Source organism: Lissotriton helveticus, chromosome 12 (assembly GCF_964261635.1).
Source record: "Lissotriton helveticus chromosome 12, aLisHel1.1, whole genome shotgun sequence".
NCBI lineage: Eukaryota > Metazoa > Chordata > Amphibia > Caudata > Salamandridae > Lissotriton > Lissotriton helveticus.
This window is the reverse complement of record NC_136073.1, coordinates 177356987-177382817: the sequence shown is the minus strand read 5'-3', so window position 1 is coordinate 177382817 and position 25831 is coordinate 177356987. Positions and strand designations below refer to the sequence as shown.

Below are 25831 nucleotides of genomic sequence, written 5' to 3'. Positions count from 1 at the left end.
ATTAAGGCCGGGGCTGGGTCCAGTGGCGAGCCAGACTTACATTCCAAAAATAATTTCAGAGCATGTTCTTTGGTAAGTGGTTGGAATGTAGTAAATGCATGCTTGCAGTTAGTGGCTAGGTCTTTGGTAATGTTGGTTTCGTTCTGAAGAATGGTTGCCGTTATGTTGGCTATTTTTTCTTCAAACAAGTTTGAAAGGTTTTCACATAGTGCTTGGGACATAGGTACCGGAGTGGACAGTGCACTGGGATGAGTGAAATCTTTCACTATATTGAAATGGGCCTTGGTCGAGTTTTTTGCTTTGGCAATTGTATCTGAAAAATAGGTGCTCATAGAGTCGCGTTTGAGTTTGCGAAACTCTTTAAGACGTTGTCGGTAAAGGACCTTGGCACCCGGGTCATAGTGCTGCCTCCAAAGTCGTTCCATCTTTTTGCATATGCTTCTGTGTGCCCTTAGCTCTTGAGTGAACCATGGGGCAGAGGGTTTTAGTCTGTGGGAAGTAAGCGTTTGTAATGGGGCAATTTTCTCTATAGCGGTCGTAAGATCATTATTTAGTATACGCACCGCTTCATTGAGATCGTTCGGTGGAGGGTTTAGACTGTTATGGTATTTTTGTTCTAGGACAGTAAGTGAGAGCTTGTGCCATTTTCTTCCTTGTGTTCTGATGGCAGACTCCTGTTTGACACCAGGGGTCAAGGGCACCTCGAAAGGTATTAAGAAATGGTCAGACCATGTCAGAGGTAAGGAAGGGAGGATTTTAAGGTTATTGCAGTTTGAGAAAATAAGGTCGAGGGTATGTCCTGCGGTATGGGTGGGGCCTTTTACCTTTTGCATCAAATTTATATTTTGCATGGATTCCAGGAGATGGGAGGCGCGGTTACAGCTACTTACATCAACATGGTGGTTGAAATCTCCTAGTACCATGAAGTGGGGATGTTTAAGAGAGAGATCTGCCGCGACTGCCAAAAGTTCTAAGATGGCAGGTTGAGGGGTGTTCGGGGGGTTGTAGACCAGAATCCCTGAGGAGATAGTTGTTGTGGAATCTGTTACTGAGAAGTAAAGAGCTTCTATAGGCTTGATGTTTATAATTTTCCTAGAAGTAGTTTTCAGGTGATTCTTTAGGATCACAGCGATACCTCCACCTGTTTTGGAGCCTTCACGGCTTAATCCAGTAAAGCTGGATGTAAAGTGGGTACCGCTAAGGCGATGTCTGGATTTGAGGAATCTTTGATCCAGGTCTCGGTTAAAAATAAAGCGTCCCAGGATGTGGAGGACAGTAATAGCCAGATGTCATTGGCGTGGCAGGGTAAAGAGCAGCAGTTCACCAATCCCATAGAATAGGTTTTTAGAAGGGGCTGATTGGTTGCGGGTTTACGGGGGCGAGTCCAATCGGGGCATAGAGAGAAAGGGCAGTTTAGGCATTTATGCTGAAAAGGGCTGGGTAGAGGAAGGTTGCAAGAAGTAGGAGAAGAGCATGATGTCTTACCTAGGTCTAGGAGCTGTGTTCTGGTCCACGTAAGTCTCTGAGCGGGTATTGGACTAGCAGCATGGCTGGCCCTAGGCCCGGAGCTGGCGCGGACGGGCGCAGACGGGCTTACCTTAGGCGCTCCTTTGGCGCGCAAACGTCGCGCCCGCTGCGCGCTCGAATTAAGCACATCGTTTATAGGGTATGCTCACTGAGGAGGAGGGGCGTGGCCTCAGAAAAGGGGCATGTCCCAAAGGTGCGGCGGTGATGGCGCCAAGAGTTGTTTGGGCGAGTTCGCTCGGCAGCGCTAAGATCCGCTGCGTGGGAGTAATGAGAAGACTGAGTTTCGGTAAGGTGGGTTTTTTAAATCAAACACACTTTAGGCATGATTCTCAGTGTTTAAAAGCAATAACACGCTACAATTGTGACTCTCAAAAGATTAAAACAGATAAGTGCTCGCTACGTTCGGCTCCCGGCTTCCGCCTCAGGAGGTGTAGTCTTCCAAATGACGCTGGGCAAAGGCGTCTTTTGTAATCTAGGGGGCGTGGCCTCAGAAAAGGGGCGTGTCCCAAAGGTGTGGCGGTGATGGCGCCAAGAGTTGTTTGGGCGAGTTCCCTCGGCAGCGCTAAGATCCGCTGCGTGGGTGTAATGAGAAGACTGAGTTTCGGTAAGGTGGGTTTTTTAAATCAAACACACTTTAGGCATGATTCTCAGTGTTTAAAAGCAATAACACGCTACAATTGTGACTCTCAAAAGATTAAAACAGATAAGTGCTCGCTACGTTCGGCTCCCGGCTTCCGCCTCAGGAGGTGTAGTCTTCCAAATGACGCTGGGCAAAGGCGTCTTTTGTAATCTAGGGGGCGTGGCCTCAGAAAAGGGGCATGTCCCAAAGGTGCGGCGGTGATGGCGCCAAGAGTTGTTTGGGCAAGTTCCCTCGGCAGCGCTAAGATCCGCTGCGTGGGAGTAATGAGAAGACTGCGTTTCGGTAAGGTGGGTTTTTTAAATCAAACACACTTTAGGCATGATTCTCAGTGTTTAAAAGCAATAACACGCTACAATTGTGACTCTCAAAAGATTAAAACAGATAAGTGCTCGCAACGTTCGGCTCCCGGCTTCCGCCTCAGGAGGTGTAGTCTCAATAAATAAATTGGTCAGCTACAACTGTTTGGGGTCTGATTCTCTTGCCTTGTCCTGACTTTCCCCGATCCCGGGTATTCCAGAGGTTACAAAATATCCGACCTTTTTACATTAACCAACCCCTGGTTGTGCAGAAGACTATGACTTCCTTGGACGATGTGTTGGCTTCCTTGGCATCGGTTCAAGTCGAGCTTGCTGCATCCAGGCAGGAAGCAGCAGACCTAAAGGCAAGATTAGATGCCCTCCAGAGAAACCCGTTTGATGCTGGACCCCCCCCCCCCCCCGCGACTCCTTCCTCTGCAGTGGTGGTGGAGATGCCCGTTTCCATCCCTTTGGCTACACCCGAGAGGTACAGTGGAGACCCCAACACTGTACAGGTCTTTCATACTCAAGTTGCATTGCACCTGTCATGCAAACCCAAGGCGTTCCCCACCAGCCAAGCTAGGGTGGCTTTTCTCATTTCGTATCTGGCGGGGAATGCAGCACAATGGGCCGTACCTTTGGTGAGCAGGAACGACCCCCTTTTATGTGATTGGGGAGCCTTTCGTGAGGAGTTCCTAAAAGTATTCGACAGAAGGGCTTACTCCTACACCGCAGACAGGGAGATGCTGGAGCTGCGTAAGGGCAACATTGACCTTTTGCAATACGTGAACGCATTCCAGCGTCTGGTGGCCGAGACCAAGTGGCCTGTCTCCAAACAAACGGCGCTCTTTCACCAAGGGTTGAGCGACGAACTCAAGGACGTCGTAGAGCAGATAGACCCACAACCCAAAACGTGTGAAGGGCTCATCAACCTGGTAATGCGATTGGATCATAGGTTGAGCGAGCGGAAAGGAGACCACAAAAGAAAAGGAAAACCATTGCCCTCTTATGTGTCACCCAGAAACCCCGAGGCTGGTTCCGTCGCTAAAACAGAACCGATGGACATAGGAGCCATCCGGGCTAGCCTGACCGCTACAGAAAAAGAATCACGCCGTAAACAAGGCCTCTGCCTGTACTGAGGCAAGAAGGGGCATTACGTCTGTGAGTGCCCTGCTAAACCAAAGAGTAGTCGATATCGAGCAACCAAGACAGTGACGGCAGTAGTGGACGGGCCGGCGGAAAACTGAAGGACTCCCTGAATAGTGAAGGGGCTTCATGGAGTCACATATGCATCCCTTCTTTGTCATGCCTGGAGCAGGCGCGTCAGCAGCACTTATTTATCATGGTATACATAGACATTCAGGCACAGTGGATACCTGTGGTGGCCATGGTGGATTCCGGGGCCACTGGTATCTTTATGGACCAGAAGGAAGCACTACGATTGGGCATCTCCCTCATTCCCAAGGAAGTCCCTGAGGACGTATATGCTGTAGATGGACAACGATTGGTGATGGGACCTATTGGGCATCACACGGGGAAGCTTCCTGTGAAATACGGAGTATGGCACAAGGAGGTGAATGACTTCAACATCATTCGAGCACCACAGTACGGAGTGATATTGGGTCTGCCCTGGCTCCAAAAGCACAACCCTTCAATCAACTGGACAACCCATGAGCTTCAGATGACGTCTCTGTATTGTCTACAGCAGTGCCATTTAGGTCAAGGTTCAAGCGACAACGCCAAGGGCTTAGTACACAAGGTAGCCACCGCAGCAGAGAAAAAGGTTGACCTTCCCAACGCTTATCACAGTTATAGCGACATCTTCGATGAGGTACGGGTTGAGGTGCTCCCTCCGCACCGGATATATGATTGCCAAATCGACTTGGTTCCGGGTGCGTGTGTACCCAGCGGCAGACTGTATGCAGAGGTCTAGCCCGGGACCAGGGTTCAATTCCCCGCCTCGGCGGGTCTTGGGCTCAAAATTCCACGGACCTGATCATTCTCGCCTCAGTGCCTATTCCAATCATGGAGTCCCACTCTGCAACTCTGGGCAATAGCTTTCTTAATCTCCACAACGGCCCCCACAACGCTAATGATGCCTGGCCTCCACCTTGGGGGTGCCCAGGAGTGGACACCTCACAGGGAAAGCCAGGATGGGTTCTACAGCGGTATTCGTACAAGCGCCTTGAGACCCTTGTGGGTGAGTAGTGCGCTATACAAGTATCAATTTACATTTACATTTTAGAGACAATTGCCCCATTACAAACCCTTATGCCATTTGAGCCAGAAAACCTACATCTACGCTCCTATCTTGACAAGCTCCTGGGGTTGGGGCTCGTGAGGCCTTCCAAGTCCCCAGCGGCGTCGCCCCTCTTCTTCATACCGAAGGCCAACCGGGAGCTGAGGGTTTGTGTAGACTTTAGGGCTTTGAACGCAATCACAGTCAAGAACAGGTACCCATTGCCCCTCATCAGTGTGCTGCTGGAACAGGTGAAGAAGGCCCGTATTTACACGAAGCTTGACCTCAAAGGGCCATACTACCTGGTGCGCATGCGGAAAGGTGACGAGTGGAAGACCGCATTTAAGACCAGATACGGTCTTTTCGAGTACCTCGTCGTGCCGTTTTGGCTCTGCAATGCCCCTGCGGCCTTTCAGTACTTCCTCAATGAGGTGTTCCGTGACATCTTGGATGTGTACCTGGTCATGTACATTGACGATATCCTCATTTATTCCAACACGGAGGAATACCACGTACAACACGTAACATCGGTGCTCAGGAAGCTCAGGGAGAACACGCTGTTCTGCAAGCTAAGCAAGTGTGACTTCCATGTCACGTCTGTGGAGTTCCTTGGGGTGATGCTTAGCCCGAACGGGCAGGAGATGGCGGAACGCAAGATCAAGGCGGTGGAGGAATGGCCTGTTCCGCAAGGCGTCAAGGATGTACAAAGCTTCATCGGGTTCGCCAATTTTTATCGGCGTTTCATCGATGGGTTCTCTGGACTGGTAGCCCCAAATACTCAGCTCTTGCAGAAATCACAGGCGTTCATATGGAACCAAAAGGCACAGGAAGCGTTTGTAGCCCTGAAGAGAGCTTTCGTCACGGCCCCTGTGCTGTCTTACCCCAATCCGGAACATCCTTATGTGGTAGAGGTGGACACTTCGGAGGGGGCTCTGGGGGCCATCCTGTCCCAACGCGATCGTGACACAGGCGTGATGCATCCAGTGGCCTTCATGTCCAGGAAGTTAAACGACGTTGAACGCAATTATCACATCGCGGAGAAGGAGCTGCTGGCTATCAAGGACGCCTTCACGGAGTGGAGGCATCTGCTGATGGGAGCCACGCAGGTGGTCACCGTGTTCACGGACCACAGGAACCTGCAATTTATGACGGCGGCGAGACACCTTTCCCCTCGACAGCTACGGTGGATGCTCTTCTTCTCCGGTTTTAACTTCCACATTACGTACCGGCCGGGTGCTGACAATAAGAAGGCGGATGCGCTTTCCCGTCAAACTTCTGCTACGGAACCTCGGCCTTTCGAGGAGCGCTCCATCATCCGCCCCGATGCAGTGTTGGGGTTGATACAGCCGGATGCTTTTCTCAGGGGCATCCAGAACGGGATACGTTCCTTTTCTTGGAGACGATGGCTCCACGGTCACAGGGAGTGGCAGGTCAGAGACGGGATACCGGTGCATGGTAGCCGGTTGCTGATACTGACGCCTCGGCTTCGGAAGCAAGCCTTCACTTGGTGCCACATTTCATCCTGTGCTGGACATTTCGGTGTGGAGAAAACTTTGGCCAGCCTGGGGAGACACTTCTGGTGGCCGTCCATGAGAGCAGATGTCCAGAACCGGGTAGCGGCCTGTTCGACCTGTGCCACTATGAAAGCAGATCATGGGCGTCCGCAGGGATTACTACAACCCCTTCCTACACCAAGCCGGCCGTGGGGGAACATATCCTTGGACTTCCTCGTGGGTCTGCCCGTGGATCAAGGTTGTACGGCAATCCTGGTGGTGGTTGACTACCTTACGAAGATGGGTCATTTCATCGCGTGCAAGCAGGTGCCGTCTGCGGGCCAATTGGCACTGATATTGTTGCGACATGTGGTAAGGTTGCACGGACTGCCCAGAGTGATAGTGTCGGACAGAAGTTCGCAGTTAACAGCCCAGTTCTGGAGGACATGGTGTTCAGCTCTACACGTCAAGTCGGCCATGTCAACGAGCTACCACCCACAGACGGACGGCCAGACTGAACGTCAGAACCAGTCTCTCAAGCAATACCTGCGCTGTTTCGTTGAGCAGGGGACGGATGAATGGGTGGATCTGCTATGATTAGCGGAAATCGCGTATAACAATGCCACGCATAGCTCCACCAAAGCTTCCCCTTTCTAAAGCAACTACAGTCATCACCCCAGGTTTTTGCCTTTTCTACACCCTCTCAGTGAAGGCAGGATGCCTAAAACCTCCAAAAGGGTAGCTGACATCAAGAACACCCTGATGCGTACACAAAAATATCCGGAGGCCGCCAAGACTAAGTACAAGGCGGCGGCTGACAGAAGAAGGAGGCCTGGGCCCTTGTACGGGGTGGGAAATTACGTTTGGGTGTCTACCAGGAACTTGCAGTTTCGCAAACATAGCGTGTTTCACCCCAAATACATCGGCGCTTACCGCATCTCCAAGTGCGTGAGCCCCGTAAACGTGAAGCTGTGCCTGCCTAAGCAACTACGGATTCATCCTGTTTTCCACGTCTCGCTGCTTAAACCCTCCCATGCAAGAGCACACGCCATTCCGGCCCCTGTATCGGTGGACTCGGAAGTGGAGTACGAGGTTGTGGGCATTAGAGATTCAAAGTGGAGAGGGGGCAAGTTGTGGTACCTCGTGGCCTGGATGGTGTATGGCCCGGAGGAGCAGTCGTGGGAGCCTGCGGCCGGAGTCCATGCACCTCGTCTGGTGTTATCGTTCCACAGGAAGTATCCAAACAGTGCTGGTCCGGGGGGAAGGGGCTGATGGGAAGAGGATGTACTGTCATGAATTCCCCCTCCTCTCTATTGCAGCTAGCTCCGGTGTTGCCGCGATCCGACCCATGAAACAATCAGCGGCGCCGCAGAGCGGAACTACAGTGACCAGCATGCCTAGCGAGGCCTGTGCGACGATCAGAAACGGCTACATATAGCTGGCCTAATTATAGACTCGGCGTCGGATATTACGATTCCTTGCCGACCTCGAGGCCTGTCCTGGACTACGCACCGAGGCGTTCTTCACCCGCAGCCGACCTGAGAGCGAGAGAGGTAGGTGAGGCCAAGGGCTGTTCGCCGCATCTCGCTTCCCGACCCTAGAGAGCAGAGTGTCAGTCAGACACTAATTGAGTAATCAGGGGAAAAGACTTCGGATGAGACGCTTTCAGCAGGGGTGGCTGCTGCGTCTCGTTTGACACCGCCAAGAACCCCCAGACAGGAACAGAGAATAAGGAGGCAAGATCGAGCGGCTGCTCTCTGCCTCCGCCCTCACTACCCGAGAGTTTGTACAATTGAAGACCTTAGCAGAGACGCCCGCCACAGAGGTGTTTGCAGCGTCTCTGCTGTTCATTGCGTATAACACCACTGAGGCATTGATACGGTGCACCAGGCTGTGCACATAAAGTGGAGGAGGTCGAGCGGCTGCTCCCTTCATCTCGCCGGGGTACTGCATGTGGTAGAGAGCCCGGCTGGGCCTCCCAAGTTCGTGGTTTCCCTGCGAGAACATCACACGCCATTAGCAGCACACAAATGGCATTTTCGCCCGTTTCTTAGCACAGTGCCCTCCGTTGGCGAATACCGGGACCGGTATTCATGCGGAGGACGGTGAGAGCCCCATACAGGCAAAAGGACCCGTGCTGCTAATGGGTATCGTTGACATTTCCTTTTGCTTATTTCTTTGTTGGTTCTTTGTCTTTTCCTATACCTTATGGATTCCCTTATTGGTTACTTACTTTTATCCTTAACTTCATTAACATTGATCCAATAAATAAATTGGTCAGCTACAACTGTTTGGGGTCTGATTCTCTTGCCTTGTCCTGGCTTTCCCCGATCCCGGGTATTCCAGAGGTTACACAATCAGGCACTATGCTGAGAGTATGCTGAGAGTAGTACATGGGAACCAGCTGTCATCCAGAGGTATTTTCATCTTTTCTTTAGACAGGTTTTATGAACATTAAATCTGCACAATCAGGCGCCATGCCCAAAGGAGTACATGGGAACCAGTGTGGGAAACCTTTTCCAGCCAAGCAAAGAGCTGTCATCCAGATGTGATTTCACCTTTTCTTTAGACAGGTGCTTCTGACCCTGCATTAACTCAGTCTGTGGTAGACTATTCAGATTATGAGCACTGTGCCAGTATTGCAAAATTTGCAACATGTCCAGCTCTCACAGTCCAGAGGGCCACCCCCCTGACGTGTGGCGCCAAGCGGTAGAAATACATATTGCAAAATTGCAGCATGATTTCCTACTCGTTTTTTGAGTATTCTGGTTTTGGCAATGGAGCGCACATTACACATTTGATTAGTATATAAGAATGCAATTATTGTTTTATAATGTTTGTATGCTCTATTGATGACTAAAAAAGTCTGAAGGGCTCACATATGTAACAATAACTGATGACCCCAAAATTCAACGTTACAAAATGGATGCTACTGTAGCAAAAGTGTCAACTCATTATTTAGTCCTTATTTACTTTCAATACTCTGTATGTATTGGAGTCATTACCCACAATACAGCGTGTGAACAAGCTTTCTGTGCAAGTGAAATGTGTTACAGGTTTAAACCATCATTTAGTGAAAGCATATACTCTGAGTGATCGCTTTATTGAACTAGTATCATTGAACTAGTATCATGGAAATTATGTCCGGCGTGCTCAGCCAGCTTTAGCGATCCTCTGCAGATTGCGAGGGGAGACGGAAAGGGCGACACCCGTTTAACATATATATATATATATATATATATATATATATTTCAACACAATCCCTAATCCACAAGGAAGACAGCACACACACGCGGGCTACTGGATTAAGGCTTTTTGATTGCATTGGGCCTCCTCCGACCCAGCAAACAGGAGAGAAATGTTTCGGCTGTCACCGCACCCTTTATCAGTCTGGTGAGTGCCATTTTCTTAACCCATTTATCCTGTCCCAACAATAAACATAACATGTAGTGGATATTCCTGAAACTCAAAATTGGTATTCACAAGCATAGTGCAACAATTTGTCGCTTTATATGCTCAGTACATAAGCATTACACTAAAATATAAAATATAAAATGTACTTTACGCAAAAAAGTATCACCATTTCTTTCATTGTATTGGAACACTTTATTTTTCTTATATCCTATTCTATACAAATAGTGCAAACCCAAATAGCGCAAACCCCCTCAGGTAGCACTTTCAAAATAACTCTGCTGCACAGATTTCTAGCATAAGGGAGACTTCATTAACCACATCTGTTTATTAATTGTTTTGAAGTAAATATATATATATATAAATTATTATGTATGTGTGTTTAACTTTTTTTGATTAAGTTTATTATTTGTATACATTTTATTATTTACCATATTTAATATTTTATTTTATATGCATATAAAATTCGATATTTTGTACAACTATATTTTCTACAACAATATTTTTTTTCTCAATAGTTTTGTACTTACCTGATTAAGTATGGATTTGATTTATGGACTAATCTGACAGATGTTCTTCCTCCAAAACTAGCTGGGAGGCTCTGCAGTGCATGAAGCTGCTGAAGGTAATAATATTCGACTTCAGGGCCCGCGGACAAACCACATGATGAGCTTTCCCTAAATAAAACTGTATGTTGGAGCACATATGCTTGGATGTAGCATGATTCATTATAACACTATAGATATGGTACATCAAGGATGTATAGAGGACATTGTATTCTACGTTAGATATCCGTAGGTGTACAATCCAGTTTTTCTGAATGAGGAATTTTCACCCATGTAATGTGGCATGCTTCATTATAGGCTTCCTCACTCCAGCTCACTAAAATGGTCCAACAAGGACAGACTCAACTGCATCGGTGTAAGGAAGTTACGAGCAAATTACTTACCTTCGGAAATGCTTTATCTTTTAGAAACACTATCTAGCTGCAGATTATTGAGCAGTACCGCTGTGTACTGGTAGGTGTTGTTCAGCTCCACCTGCCATTTTTGGAGCCAGAAGTGACGTGCATAGGGCCTATATAGGTGCCACCCTAGTATTCTGACATCTGTTTATTTTCGCAAAATTCCGTGCCAGGAGCATAGAGCCACGTAGAACACTGACCACTAGTGTGGAATGCCCTGAACCTAGAAATCTGTTTGTAGAGAGGGGAGGATGGGTGGGTTGGTAAGGAATCTGCAGCTACATAGAGTCTCTATCATTAACGGTGTTACCAAAGGCAAGTAACTTGTTCATCTGATAGAGCCTTATAGCTGCAGATTCCTTACCTTAGAATAGATACCCAAGCAATACCTTCCTGGAGGTGGGTCTGCAGTACAAATTCACACAAGGAAGTCCTGTAGGACCAAACATGCAAAGTGCCCATCCTGACATTCCTTGCTGTCTAGGCAGTAGTGCTTGGTCAGCGTATGGAAAGACGCCCATGTTGCTGCCTGAAGGATGTCCAGAACCAGAACTCTGCATGCTGACCCAGTGGTCGCAGCCTTAGCTCTGATGGAGTGAGCATGCAAACCCTACGGGGGTTGCCTCTTGGTCAATGCATAACATATTTGAATGCAGGTCATGATCCAAAAGGAAATGGTTCATTTCTGCACAGCAATTCACTTCTTGGCTCCGATATACAGCATGAAGAGGGTTGCTTCTTGGCCAATGCATAGCATATTTGAATACAGAGCCAAATCCAAAATAAGAGGGTTCATGTCTGCACAGCCATTCCCTTCTTAGATCGGACATACCCCACGGAGAGATGGTCATCCACTTGGATTTCTCTTGTGTGGTAAAGGTAGATCAACAAGGGAGTACCTCCTCTTCCTTAGAGGGATGTGGTGCAGTGTAAATGAAGCTGGGTGATGGACTGCCCTATATAAAAAGGTGTGACAATCTTTGGCAGAAATTAAGCTCTGGTGCCATTAACGATATTGTCTGGGATGATGGTTTGGTACAGAGGCTTAGATGACAAGGCCTGAAGCTCACTAATTCTCTGGGCAGATGTTATCACCACAAGGAAGTCCATCTTGATGCTAAGTAGCCTGAGATGACAGTTATGCAGTGGCTGAAAGGACCCCACATCAGAAATGTATGTACAAGATCGAGGTCCCACTGAGGCATGATTAAGGATGAAGGTGAAAAAATATGTTGGAGACCTTTCAAACATCTGTTTACAACAGGGGATTTGAAGAGGGATATCTGATCATTTAACCGCAAAAAGGCTCATTTGGCCAAGAAGAAAGCCCTTGAAGATGCCCAAAGCAAAATCATTGTGGGCAAAAAAAAGAATAAACAGAAGGACCTAGGAAAGTAGAGCCGAAAGAGGGTCAACTTGCTTCTCTGAACACCATGCCACAAACTTGCTTCAGCAGCAGGTGTATACAGTTTTGGTGGATGGATGCCTGGCTGCCAAGATAACGCTGCAGACATCGAGTGGAAGGTTGAATGCTGTCAACTGTCGCTGCTCAATCTCCACACATGAAGGCAGAATATTGACAGGTTTAAGGCTTTTGATAAGGAGATACAGGTTGCTGAGCGACATTTGTCAGTGGAGGTGGATTCAGCTGGCCCCCAATGCAGAGGGTATCATACATGTTTCCGCCATAGGTGACTCCACATTAACAAATCAAGTATGTATTACAAGCCCATCAGCCACATCCACCGTTCAATGTCTTTCCCCATTACCCACTACTATCCCTGTACATGAAATCCCAGTTAAAAAGAATAATAAGGTTAATCATTCGGAACCTATGAGGGCCATACGGACCAGATCCAGGAAAAAGAGTTGACCCCAGAAGCCATAGCTGATAGTCGGCATAGTCCACCCCCTTTGATTGACTCTAATGTTAACTCAAATCCCCAATACGAAGAACTATCCTCGCAAACTATTACATCATGTATTGAAAGTACTATTGCCAACATTTTTTCACCAATCTTGGCTAGAATTGGAAAAATTGAATCAAGTGTGGAACTAATGCATAAAATGGTTGTGGATATATTATCTGAGACAGGGGCAATTGGGAAAAGATGAGAAGAGGGCAAGGGAGGGGGCTGATTTTCACTGGGACACAAATTCTGGTGAGGGGTCCTCTGGCAGAAACGTAGATGTCCAAACCTGTATCCCTCATATAGGAAACACCATGAAGGCTACCAGGGTTGTATCCCACAATCAGACAGCTGCCCCGGCTACAGTGATGAGAGAGCCTACAAATAAGGGGACTCCATTAATCCCCCTATCTTACATGAATGAAGGGGGTAGAACTCCTAACCCTCCTCTTGTAGAAAGAGATAAATTAGATCTGCCAGCAGACGCTAACCCTTATGTGGTCATTTTAGCTAATATTCCACCCATAGAGTCCCCCCAGTATGAAACTTGGGAGTCATTAAGGAATAAATCCCTCAATTGACTTGATTCTAAATTGGGGCTGGGGGGCATACTCTTTGCTGACCTTAAAATGGCTTGCCGGATAGGCTGGATCGGCAGACCCTAAGGCGTTTGCGGGTGACTGTATAGTTCTATCATTTAAATCTCCTAGACTAGTCAATGACATACTGTGCAGGTTTAAATCTCATCGTGTAAATGATGAGCAAATTATGGTTCTTCTGCTTGGCTTTTTCTACAAACCCCTGATACAATGTAACAGTCAACCTAATATATTGACACCACTTTATCCAACACTAGGCACACAGTACCATTCACCTCTAATTGCTGGAGCAAACTATGCAAATTTCCCTCTATTTTCTATCCCCACTTCGAATAGATTTGAAGCCCTTTCTAATCTTGCTGGGGTAGACTGACTAAATGATAACCTATGTATGAGCGCTCCAACGCAAAGTCCTGGCATTCCATCTCTTGATATAAATTTGCAGCTATCTCCTAGCCCAGGAGAAATAACAACCCTGTTATCTCCTGCGCTAACTAAAGAGCTCTTGAGTGACCCTACGCTTCCAGACCCTACTAATATTAAGGAAATCTCCTGGAATGTAGTGGCGTTGCGTAGTAAGCTCAATCTACCACAGTTGCAAATATTCATAGGCACATTTTCCATAGTCTGCTTACAAGAAACGTGGGATAAAGATCCTTCCAATCTAAATGGATTTAAAACCTATAACTTGCTGGCTGTTCCATCTAGGCACAGTAGAAATAGGGGTGGTATCTGCACGTATGTATCAAATACATTTTAGTGAATTTAATTCAGAAACATAAAAGCACCTTTAATGTCTGTTTGCATAACACAAAGGAGGTTACCGATATTACAAAACCCTACGAACAAATAACTGGCGCCATTAAGGCAGGGTTACTAACACGACAGAAGGCAGGTCCAGAACACAGGAATGGATCACTCATGCAGTAGGAGCTTTGAAGAGACTCACTAGAAACATGGAGGAGATTCAGTACTGGAGGCAGGAATACAGGCTCATTTAAAAAAAATTTAAGAAAATATTAAAAGAGGATTTGTGGGAGAAATTGCACAAGGCGATAGCACGGCATTTTGGCGTGTGGTTACCTCCTCATTCCTCATGAACTCTGGTTCACCCAATAAAGATTGCTGTAACCGAGGAAGAGTGGGTAACACACTTCTCCGCCCTTTATTCGTCTAGTACAACTAGTTTACCTTACCACCTCATTCAAAGTGACGAGGCTGCCATACAGGTGTCTGCCCCCGCACCTGACGAGGCTGCTCTAAACTTTACTCTGGAAGGAGTTTCCTTCTCTATTAGATCTAGTAGGGGAAACAAATCTCCTGGGCGTCCCAATCGATCTATTTAAAGCCAATATTGATCCCTGGGCTTCTCATCCTTACTAATGTCCTTATATCTTACCAACATACAGGGCTATCTATGACTTGGAGAGGGTCTCAATTTGTCCCTATATTTAAAAAAGGTGACTGCAACTGCCCATCGCATTACAGACTCATTTCCTTACGTGACTCTTTAGTAAAGGTGGTGGGTCGGATTATTTTAGCCAGGTTACAAAGCTGGGCTGAAAGTAATAGTAGGATCTTTGACTTACAATACGGATTCCATAAGGGCATTGGCACTACTGAGCAAACAATTAACTTGAACTTGTTAATGGACAAGTATACACACATTAACAATAGCAATCTGTACACAGTATTCGTTGACCTATTGTCGGCTTTTGACTGCGTTATCCATTAGAAACTATGGTCAGTGATGAGCTCAATGGGTATCGATGGTACAATTATTGCTCTTTTAAGACAATTGTACTCGAGCAGCCATGCAAGTGTATGGTTTAGCATTAAAGGAGAATGTACCTGCCCATTCAGAATAGAAAAAGGGGTCAGTCAGGGGTGTGTGCTCGCCCCTTTTTTATTCAATCTTTATATAAATGATTTGGGTAACATTTTGGCTAGTTCGTGTGCGGACATGCCACAAGTAAAACAGCGATCAATTCCGGTGTTACTTAACGTGGACTATACCGTTCTCATGGCTCGCACTCCTTTAGCTCTGCAACTTCTGCTTGACAAATGTACCCTGTTTATGGAAAATCTAGGTCTCCAAATTAACACAAGCAAGACATTTGTTATGAAATTGGGTGGGGGAGGAACGAAATGTCGGAATATATATCTAGGAAATTACATTTTAACCCAAACGCGAACCTTTTCCTATTTGGGTATTTTATTTGATAGTGAAGGTACATGGAAAAGTGCAATTGAATCCAAAAGATTAAAATGTTTAAGATCTATTGCTGCACTACGCAATTTTGCTAGAAAACTGGGAAACATACAACTTAAAGAAATGTTATCCATTTACTATGCTAAGTGTAGAACTATTGCAATGTAAGGCTCGGCCATTTGGGGTCATGCAAATGTTGAATCATTACAGGTGGTGGAAAATGCGTTTTTTAAAAACCTTTTGGCACTTCCCTCGAGTTGCTCACCTTTTGTATGTCAATTGGAGCTGGGGACTAATTACCGAATAGACCTGGTAAGCACACATTCACTCTTTCTTTGGCACAAAATATAGACCTCGGAACATATGGACTAGATATGTGCCATTGTCAAGGACTGCTATGACTCTGAAATCGCGCAAAAGATCCCCTGGCTACAGTTTATTAAGAATTCCTTGACAGATATGGATCATTTGGTATTCTATGAGCATCCAAAATCCTTGTTAAATATCTTGAGGAAAGGATTAAAAACAGTCTCTAAACCATCTGGCGGAACTGTGGTTATGCTTGGAACGGTATACACCTGTTACAACGCGGGCGCTGTAGGATAGGGAATAAGTTTAATTTTCTATCCAACACCTTCCCTAGTGTCCACGGGGACTGGTGTTGGAATAGAAAATTATACTTACCACTATCCAGCGCCCCAAGGCGCTATGCGTTGTAACGGTATGCGGAGTAAAAGTCGCGTTGTAATGGTCTGCGGAGTAATAGTATGCGTTATAACGTCATACATCCGCTTGGAACTGGGTAAACCAACTGTGAAATCCAACCAAATGCTCCTGACTCCTTCTCCATGCAACCATACCTTTATAATGTTCTCAGTGCCCAACATCGATTAGTTTTATCTCATTTTAGATTAAGCATTTTCTACCGCTTGATAAGTTTTCCAAGCCCCAATGACTGGTCAAAAGATTTATCACAATGCCCATGTGATAATGTATCAAACCAATCAACTATGCACATTGCACTTTTTTGTAAATTTTATAAGGATCTGAGAAGTTCTTTTATTATACCTTTATTGAAATCACTAAATTTTAAACAATGCAGGCCGGCTTTTTTATACTTGCAACAGCTTTGTTATGTTATGTTATGTTATTTGCATTTTAATGCGCACAGCTGCTCCAGCGAAGGAGCGTCCTGGCGCAGGCTTTCAAGCCTGTACACCTGTTTGGTACTTGCAAGATTTCTTAGGGCGGCTCAAGTAAGAAGGAAAGCTATAGTAGCAAGGTGTTGATTCATGATTCCTGGCTGCAATGTAAACTGCACTTTTTTCATTCTTTTTTTTTATACCAATTAATTTTATATGTATATATCTGTTTTAAGTCATTTTAAACATATGTATTCTTTATGATTCACTTTGTTTGAATCGAATGAAGATATTTTGAATTGAATTGACAGGTTTAGGTGGAGAACCCTTCCCTGTGGCAGAGACAGAAGATCCTCCCTGTGGACCGATGGCAATGCTCAACAGCTCGGGATACCAAACTATCCGAGCCCTGTCTGGAACGAGAAGGATAACTTGGTCCTGGTCGTTCCTGATCTTCTTGAGTACTATGGGCATCAGTGGTATGGGCAGAAAGGTGTACAGGAGGTTGGAGCTCCAATCGAGATAAAAAGAGTCTCCGAGCGAGAGCCTCCTTGGAAACACCTGCACGCAGAATTGCTGGCAATGGGGTTCTCGGTTGTGGGGAACAGATCAAACCAAGTTTCTCCCCATTGCTGAAAGAGACCTTGCACCCCCTCTGGGTGGCGACACCATTCGTGACCTGCTATGTATCTTTGGCCGTTTTTGCCCTGGCTTTCAGAGACCCCACCAGGTGTTGAACAACCAGGGATATGCCCTGATGTTTCAGCCATTCTCAGTGGTGCAGGGCCTCTTGACAAAGGGTCCAGGACCCCACCCACTCTGTTGTTTGCAGTATCACATGGAGGTGCTGTTTTATGTGAACACCTGTACAAACATTCCCTTTATGGAGGGTAGAAAGTCTTTCCATGCCAGCCGAATCTATGAAGCTCCAGTAGTTTGATGCGGAGTACAGATCCGCCGTGGACCAGAGGCCTCTTATCTCCACCTCTCCCAGATGACTGCCCCATCCAGGACTGATGCATCTGTCACCACTGTCAGATTTGGTTGGTGAAGGGAGAAGGGTCTGAAGTTGACCCAATTACGGTTCGTTAACAACCACTTCAGAACTTGTGCAGTTCCCTCCGAAATCTGGACCATGGCAGAGATTCCCCTGATGCCGCGCCCACAGGAACATCAGGTCCCACTGCAGAGCCCACATATGCCAACGAGCATGTATTAAAAGCAAAAGCAGGAGGCCATGAGGCCCAGCAGCCTCCATGTCAGTCTCACTGAAACCCAGGATTCAGGCTGAAACATCAGTATCATAGCTCCGATGGAAGGGAGTGTCTGAGAGGAAGTCAGGTGTGTCTTCAGCATGTTAATAGTGAACCCCACCAACTGCAGGAGGTCAGCCAAAGTCTGTAGGTGGGAGATGACTGCTTTGGGTGAGCCTTCAACAGCCATTTGTGTGATAGGGAAAGACTGATATCCATGATCTCCGCAGATGAGCTGCAACCACCGCCATCGCCTTTGTCAAAACCAGAGGGGCACTGGTAAGGTCCAAAGTGATCATGGTGCCCTGAAAGGGCTTGTGGCCTGCCATGAACCACTGTTAACATTTGTGGGCAGGCACGGGGGATGTGGAAATATGCGTCCTACATGTCCAATGCTACCGTCCAATCTCCTGGGGCAAGGCCACACAGGACCTGAGCGAGTGTGTGCATTTTGGATTTCTGCTGTCTGAGGTAAAAATTGAGGGGTAATTGCAAACACAACAATGATGGACAGAATGTGGATCAATGTCACACATTCACCCCAGTCCAAAGATCTGGGCCCAAATCCATCGTTTTTCCACTCCACACCACCCTGGGTTAGACAATGGCGATATGCAAATCAGCGCTGACCCTGTGCCCCATGGGAACAGTCCAGTCCGAACTACAAAAGCCATGTCCTTCCCAGAACGGAATCAAGCATCCGAGGACCGGCCCGGTTTCGAGGTAACACCTCTCATCAGCCCGGCTAGCTTGACTCCAGTGGTGTGGAGTGCCTGGGACTCACGTCTGAGCATCCCCAGTACACTTAGAGCGGTAATTGCAAACACAACAATGATGGACAGAATGTGGATCAATGTCACACATTCACCCCAGTCCAAAGATCTGGGCCCAAATCCATCGTTTTTCCACTCCACACCACCCTGGGTTAGACAATGGCGATATGCAAATCAGCGCTGACCCTGTGCCCCATGGGAACAGTCCAGTCCGAACTACAATAGCCATGTCCTTCCCAGAACGGAATCAAGCATCCGAGGACCGGCCCGGTTTCGAGGTAACACCTCTCATCAGCCCGGCTAGCTTGACTCCAGTGGTGTGGAGTGCCTGGGACTCACGTCTGAGCATCCCCAGTACACTTAGAGCGGTAATTGCAAACACAACAATGATGGACAGAATGTGGATCAATGTCACACATTCACCCCAGTCCAAAGATCTGGGCCCAAATCCATCGTTTTTCCACTCCACACCACCCTGGGTTAGACAATGGCGATATGCAAATCAGCGCTGACCCTGTGCCCCATGGGAACAGTCCAGTCCGAACTACAATAGCCATGTCCTTCCCAGAACGGAATCAAGCATCCGAGGGGCACAGGTCAAGGAAATGATGAACGTCTCCATCCTTTTTGGGCAGCAGAACATACAGGGAATAGCAACCACAACCTACTTCTGGCATCAGGACCCTCTCTGTCACTTCCTTGTCCAAGAGAGCTGCCACTTCCTGGCGGAGGGTACCGCATCCTTGGCCACGCAGAAGCTGGAGTGGTTGCGTGCAGTGTTGACTGGGTGGGTAAGGACACGGATGGAAGCCCCTTACGTGCCCAGAAATGAAATGAAAGGTGGTCTAGGGTGTGGTTATGTGAAGGTGCAAGGGCCTGACCTGAGCTCTGCTATCCTTGAAGTGCTCTAGCACTAAGTTCACTTTGTCTCTGAAGAGCCATCACATGTCATGTCCATAAGTGAGGTTTCGACATTCCCTGAAAAGCCAGTCATTCTCAGCCAGGCGTGATGCTGTAAGGCCACCAACAAAGAAACCACTCTGCCTAGTGAGTTGGTCATATCCATCCCACATCTGATCATGAATTTCGATGCATCTCTCCCCTCTGCCATAGATTGGGAAAGTATGGCCCATGCCTCCTCTGGGACCATGGACAGCACCTGCACAACTGAATACCAGTGTATGGGAGTCACAGCCGAGACAACACAAAATTCACTAAACATTCCCTTGACAATAAACACTCTACAAATTACATTGAATGGTATATTATTGAAAACTACAGGCAGGACCCACAGATATGACTACACCACTGTAACAAACAGCTTGGATTTACAGATTGGGGACTGATAAGAAGGGCTTCATGAGAATATCCTGGGGGTCAACTGAAAAGAACTGGGCCTTGAATATCCACCCTCTGAAGTCCCTTTGTACGTCTTATTACATTAACTTTTTTCACAGTTTTAATTGTTATGGATTCTTGTGGTAATTTAAACCACCGGTCCAATCTTATGCGAAGTATGGGGTTTTTCATGACACACCACTCGCTACATGGTACATAAGCATGAAATGTTATGCACATGCTACATATGATGAACCCAACAACACTTCACATCACACAGGCTGCGATATAAAGAGGTTGGCTTTGGTGCACACAAGAATAACCATATACAAAGGGTCTGATTATAACTTTAATTTCCTTCCATTCTTTTTAAGACCAGTAAACTTCCAAACTCATCAAAAATTATAATGTCAATTTTTTTATTATACACTTAGGGCTTTGTACCCCGCCACTGTAACGGAATGCGGACCGTCCGCATGGGGTGCGGTGGTCCCACACTTGAAATTAGGATGCCACCGCCACCATGGTGGTGGCAAGCCCTATTCTCAGCATTGTGGCCACAATGCTGGGAATGCATGTCGTGCATTTGCATGCACAACCTGACAGGCACCGCGCGGTGCCTGCCACCTTGTGCATGTAAATGCAGGGTGGTACCATAGGAACTCCACATGTGCACCCCCACCCCCACCCTCCCAACTTCCTGGGGGCCCGCTATTGGTCCCCAAACGCAAATACCACATGCCTTTCCATGGAGGCAACACCGCCATGGAAAGGCACATCTCCGCATGCATGCTAATATGGATGGGGGTGGCTTGCAGACACTGCCACCATATCAACCATGTTTTCTGCCGGTCGACGAGTCGACCAGTGGAAAAGTGGCAGACGGTCTTTCCATCTGCTTCGGACCCCCCAGCCATCCTAATATGGCAGTGGATCTTTGAAGTGTGGATGGCGGGCAGATGGCCCCCCCCTGGGCTGGCGGTGACTACCGGCGGCCCGGCGGGGGCGATCCGCCCGCCCGCCTGCCATCCTAATGGGCCCCAAAGTAACCACCCACAGTTCCCATGAACTCCTGTGGGTCCTACAAGCTTGACATCAAATTAAAGTCTTCCATGTCATCAGTTAAGTTATAAATAACACCCCTGGAAGGAAGTACTCACCCCCCTATTAAGTGCGATCGACAAAACTGTGTCCCCCATGGTCCCAGTGAGCACCGACATTAAATAGATTGCCACCATATTCACATTAGTGAAGGACATTGGCAAACAACACAGGCATATTCATGTCCCAATATGGTGCCCGTTAATAGCGTTTCTCTTGGTCTCTGCCCAGTATTCAGCAGACAGGACAAAATTATGTAGGTATGCAGACAGACGGCGCTTCTTGATGAAGTAAGTGTCCTAAGTGGCACCCAGTTGGGCTGACACAAGTGCTAGCTACTATTACCTGGTTCTCTTGTGTTCTTTGTGACACAGTAGGGCAACTAACAGGCATGATTTGAATCACTGCAGAATCTATTACAAATTATTTCAGAAGACTTGATAGCCCTACTCGTAATGTTTCACTCATCAGACCAATGCAGCATTTTTTATTATCAGTTTGGGCCATCACGACTATTCGGTCACTTTTTAAAACAATCTTTTCCTTACAAGTTGGTTTCCAATTTGAATGTTACCAATTAATAATAATACTATGTTAATCGGGTGTGACTTCAGGAGCCATCCCCCAGGCATCTGACCATGTTGTAAAGCACTCACACAAGTTGTGCAAGTCAGGATGCATGTTTGAATGCAAGTTTTGTTGTCTCCACAGAACCAGTATCTCACATGTGTAGTGTGTTTTGTTTTGGAGTGTCATTTTAAAAACCATGGAGGTCATTTGGATAGCGGGCAGATCGCCAACGCCCGTATGGCGGTGGCGATCCACCCGCCAAAAACCACCACCTGCATAGAAATTTCACCCTGCCACATTACCAAGGCGGGGGGGGACCCCGGCGTACGGAAAGACCGTCCGCCGGTTTTCCGCACGGTCGAAGAGTCAACCGGGCAGAAAAGCTGTTAACATGTTGGCGGTGTCTGGGAGACACCGCCATCCATATTAGCTTATCTTCTGAGACATGCCTTTCGGAAAGGCAGGTGGTTCACGGTACCTATGGTACCCCCCTGTAGGTCCATGCACAACATGGCAGGCACCACGCGGTGCCTGCCAGGTTGTGCATGGAACTGCACGACATGCCTTCTTGGCATTGCGGCGGGCGGTGCTAAGAGCACCGCCCGCCGCAATGTAAAAAATGCAGGATGCTCCCGCCAGTGTGGCGGGCACATCCTAATATCACCAATGGGACCCCCACACCAATAGCGGGCAGTCCCATTCCACAAAAGGATGGCGGGCGGATGAAGTCCGTCTGCCATCCTAATGATTCTCCATGTGTGCTGATTTGAAATCACTATGAATTAACTGTGCCAATTGTGTCAACAATACTTACTATTATGTCTATTCTCTAGGTCATCATCTTCATGCTAGTAAGGTAGGAAGTCGTTGTTTTCCCTCCTTGTAGTGGTGCCATTCTAGTTTAGGAGAGACCTTTTATTGTTACGTCTATTAGCCCTCATGAATGGCCCAGACCGTAAGACAGGCTAGTTGTTGTATTTAGATATGCTTGTTGCATATCTTGTAGAACCTTATATTCGTCATAGTTCTGCACCTGCTTAGGTTCTCTAAAGTGTCAGTTGGTACCTCTCAGGCGTAGGGAGGGGAGCGGTGGCTTTTTATGCTTACAATAAAACTACGAACTCATTTACCTTGCCTACTTCGACTATTTCTGGCTGAAAACACCACACTAGTCTATAGGCAGAAACATCTTGACAGGAAATTAGATGTGAGGGTCACTGTACCCAAAAACCTCCACTTTTTGGCAGGAAAATAGTTGCTCGGGTCATAGCACCCGGAAATGTCACCCTTTTTTCTTTTAACTATACCCATGATACCCAACAGTTAAGGAATATCTTGTAAGGTTAACCAAAGGTATTTTTATCGGAATCTCTGCAATTATCTAGGAATAAAAATGTATTAAGTTCTCCTTCACACTAATGATGATGAGTCATCCCTAGTAGTAGCATCTTATGAGGTTGGGGTGAGGCAGCCTATGATGAAGCATGCCAGATTATGTGGGTGAGGCTTCCACATCCAGAAAAACCAGATCTGGACTTTCCACTTAGGTATTTCTAAGAAGACAATGTCCTTCTGTCTTCATCCTTCATGCCCCATACTTATGGTGTTTGAATGTGTTGACCTTTTGGAGGACCTGCAGTGTGCACTTAACTTCCCTCTTGGTCTCATGTGTAGCATGTTTTTCAAAGAAATAAAAGAAGAAACAATTCAGTCTGACTTGCTCATCTTAAAGATTAAAACAGATTTTCAGAAATAAATGTAAAAGCTGCATGTCTTTCTTAACGCATGTGCCAATGCTAAACCTATAACTGCTAAGTGTAACACCTTGGTTGGTTTTCGCTCAGGGGTACAGTTTGCAACCTTGTGTGATTTTGATTGAAGACATACCTCTGCGCCCCTCGAATGCAGAAATTGCATCAGAAGCCAGGGGCTTTTTTGGGGGGAGTTTTATACAGCATGAAGTTGACCCGAGCGTATTGAGGCATTTTACACTAGTTAAATTACACGAGGTCACATTCATGCAGTGATTGAGTGTTTTTGTACAAAATCACTGAATGTCGAGTCAATGCCGAGACTTCAACCTAGTTCACCAGTTGCAAAATAGTGCAGCACTTCTGGCTGTAACCCCACCCCCAACCCGCACCAGTGAAATTATGGAATTATATGACGGGCACGGAAAATGTAAACTTTCTTACACTGCTGTTGGCTGGTAGAAAAAGCTTTTGTATTAACTCTTAACAGTTTGTTTTTCGAGGGTCTCTTTGTTTTAATTTTTGTCCTTGCTAGGATTGTACGCGCGGCCTGTTTCAATAAATTATGCTTTCATGAAGAAGTACAGACGTGTCTATAATTTCCGGTTGTCGCACAGCTCTGAGGCACTGACCTGGCTCAACAAATTAGGCGCATTGAGACAGGCGCTGGCGCAAATCACAGATACGTCCTCTTCTATCCTCATCAGCCTTGTGTTCTGTAGCCCCTTCGTCTGTCATCTCTCTTCCATTCTGTCTTCTTTCTCTTCCCTTGTCTCTTTGCCCATCATGTTTCTCTTCCTCACTTGCAACTTTCTAGCCACCCTATTTTAACTCCACTCTGTCTATGTCTTTCTTCCACTTTTTGTCCATTCTTGTCTCTTAGTTGCAATCCTCCCTCGCTTTATTTCATTCCTCTTTGCACCATTCACTCCATAATTCTTTTACAGTCTCCTTTCCTCTTTCTTCTTCTCCATGCATCTCCTCAGGAAGTGAAGGCCATGACTAGTGCTTTTGAGCACCAGCATAGTCCTGACTCTCTGGATGCTCATTTTCAAGGAGTTACAACAACAAAAAAACAAAAAGGGAGGGAGCAAGAGATAAAACATGAGGCGAGCAAGGGCGATAATGAGTAGAAAGTAAAAGTGAAATAGATGGACAAAGAAGAAATAGAGACTGCTTTACAACGAGAACAAAAATGAGAAAGAGAGGAGAGATAAAGAGACCAGACTGCCTTTACTTACCCAACGTATAAGTCCTGCCCTCTGCTCCTGTCCCAGTCCTGGGCAGTGCTTCAGTGGTTAGTGTAGGCTGGTGTTGCAGACTGAGTAGTGACGACCAGCCCGAGTCACAGCCGAAAGCGCTCTAGCTGAAATGCTCTAAATACAAGTGAGGCACAACAAATGCATACCAGTGTATGTGTTTACCTAACCTGACTGGACGTCACGCTCATTAGTCGAGTCTCAGGACACTGTGACGTCATTTCTCTCATAGACTGCCATGCCCTCGTGCAAAGGCAGCCTCCTGTAACTCCGCCCATTTCCAACTTGTCACGGGGTGGAGTGGGGTCAGTTATGCTTGCTGACTACACCCCACCCTGTGACACCTTGGGAAAGGAAAGGGAGGGGTGGTGAGACAAATTTAGAAATAATCGTCAAGCAGCCCAGGGCTGCTTCACATAGGATGGTGATCTACGCCATTAGTGCGTGGCTCCTGTGAAACCCCCAAGTACTGCATGCCAGGCTGGCGCCTTGTCACCCAGTAGGCTGCTTAAAAGTGATTCACCACACCAAATCCATATTACTAGCACATTTACATTAGGGCATGTGCCTCAGGAAAACTGCATGCCTGACGTACGTGTTAGTATGACGTCAGGCAGGCCAAGGCACTGCATTCTAAAAGAAATGTGGATGGCAATTGCATCAGAAGACACTCGTGGTAATTTGCAGCAAAAAAATGGTGCAGAGGGCCAAAATTATTATTAGGAGCCTGCTGCCGAATACTAGGGTTGCAAATACCAAAGCTCCTTAGTCTTGCATCGTCCTCATGCCTCTTTCTTCCACCACCCCACACTTCTTGCCTCCTTTTCTCACTATTGCGAGTTCTTTTTTTATATGTTTTCTGCATTTGTCACAGTTTTCCAATCTTTGTCATCCTAAGTCTTTCTCCCTTTTCTGTCTTTCCCTCAGTCACAGACTTACAATGAAGAAGCATTGGCAAAGATCACAATTCTGACCTTTGTGACGTATTAGCTTTTCCAATGGTTTTGAGCGGTACTGTGCATCTTAAGCAAAATAATAATTTTAAAAAATGGTAATGAGATGACCTGCATACGACATTATTGAGCAGGTGTGAGTATGACTGAAGACATGCATGCCCACTGATAGAAGTGTGTGCCATTTTATTTCATTTATTTTTGTATTTACTGATCCAAGATGGTAAACGCATGTCATGAGGACCAGTAAATAAATACAAAATAATAAACCTGCGCAAAAGCACTTTGCAGCTGCTGGGCCATGAAATATTTAATCTTTTTTTAATGACTGTGAATGGTGGCACAGCAACAAAGGAGTGAGAGGGAGGGAGGGAAGCAACGGACGACAGGGGAGCACAAC

At 46.8% G+C, this 25831-nt stretch overlaps 1 protein-coding gene across 1 annotated transcript in view; it reads right to left on the bottom strand.

Moving 5' to 3' along the window:
- Positions 1-24571, bottom strand: part of LOC144799916 (short-chain dehydrogenase/reductase family 42E member 1-like) — an 85911-nt gene extending 61340 nt beyond the window's left edge. Inside the window, exon 1 of the mRNA XM_078671534.1 lies at positions 24461-24571. The gene's annotated coding sequence lies outside the window, so the exon portion shown is untranslated. The remainder of the gene's footprint in view (positions 1-24460) is intronic.
- Positions 24572-25831: the final 1260 nt, after the last annotated feature.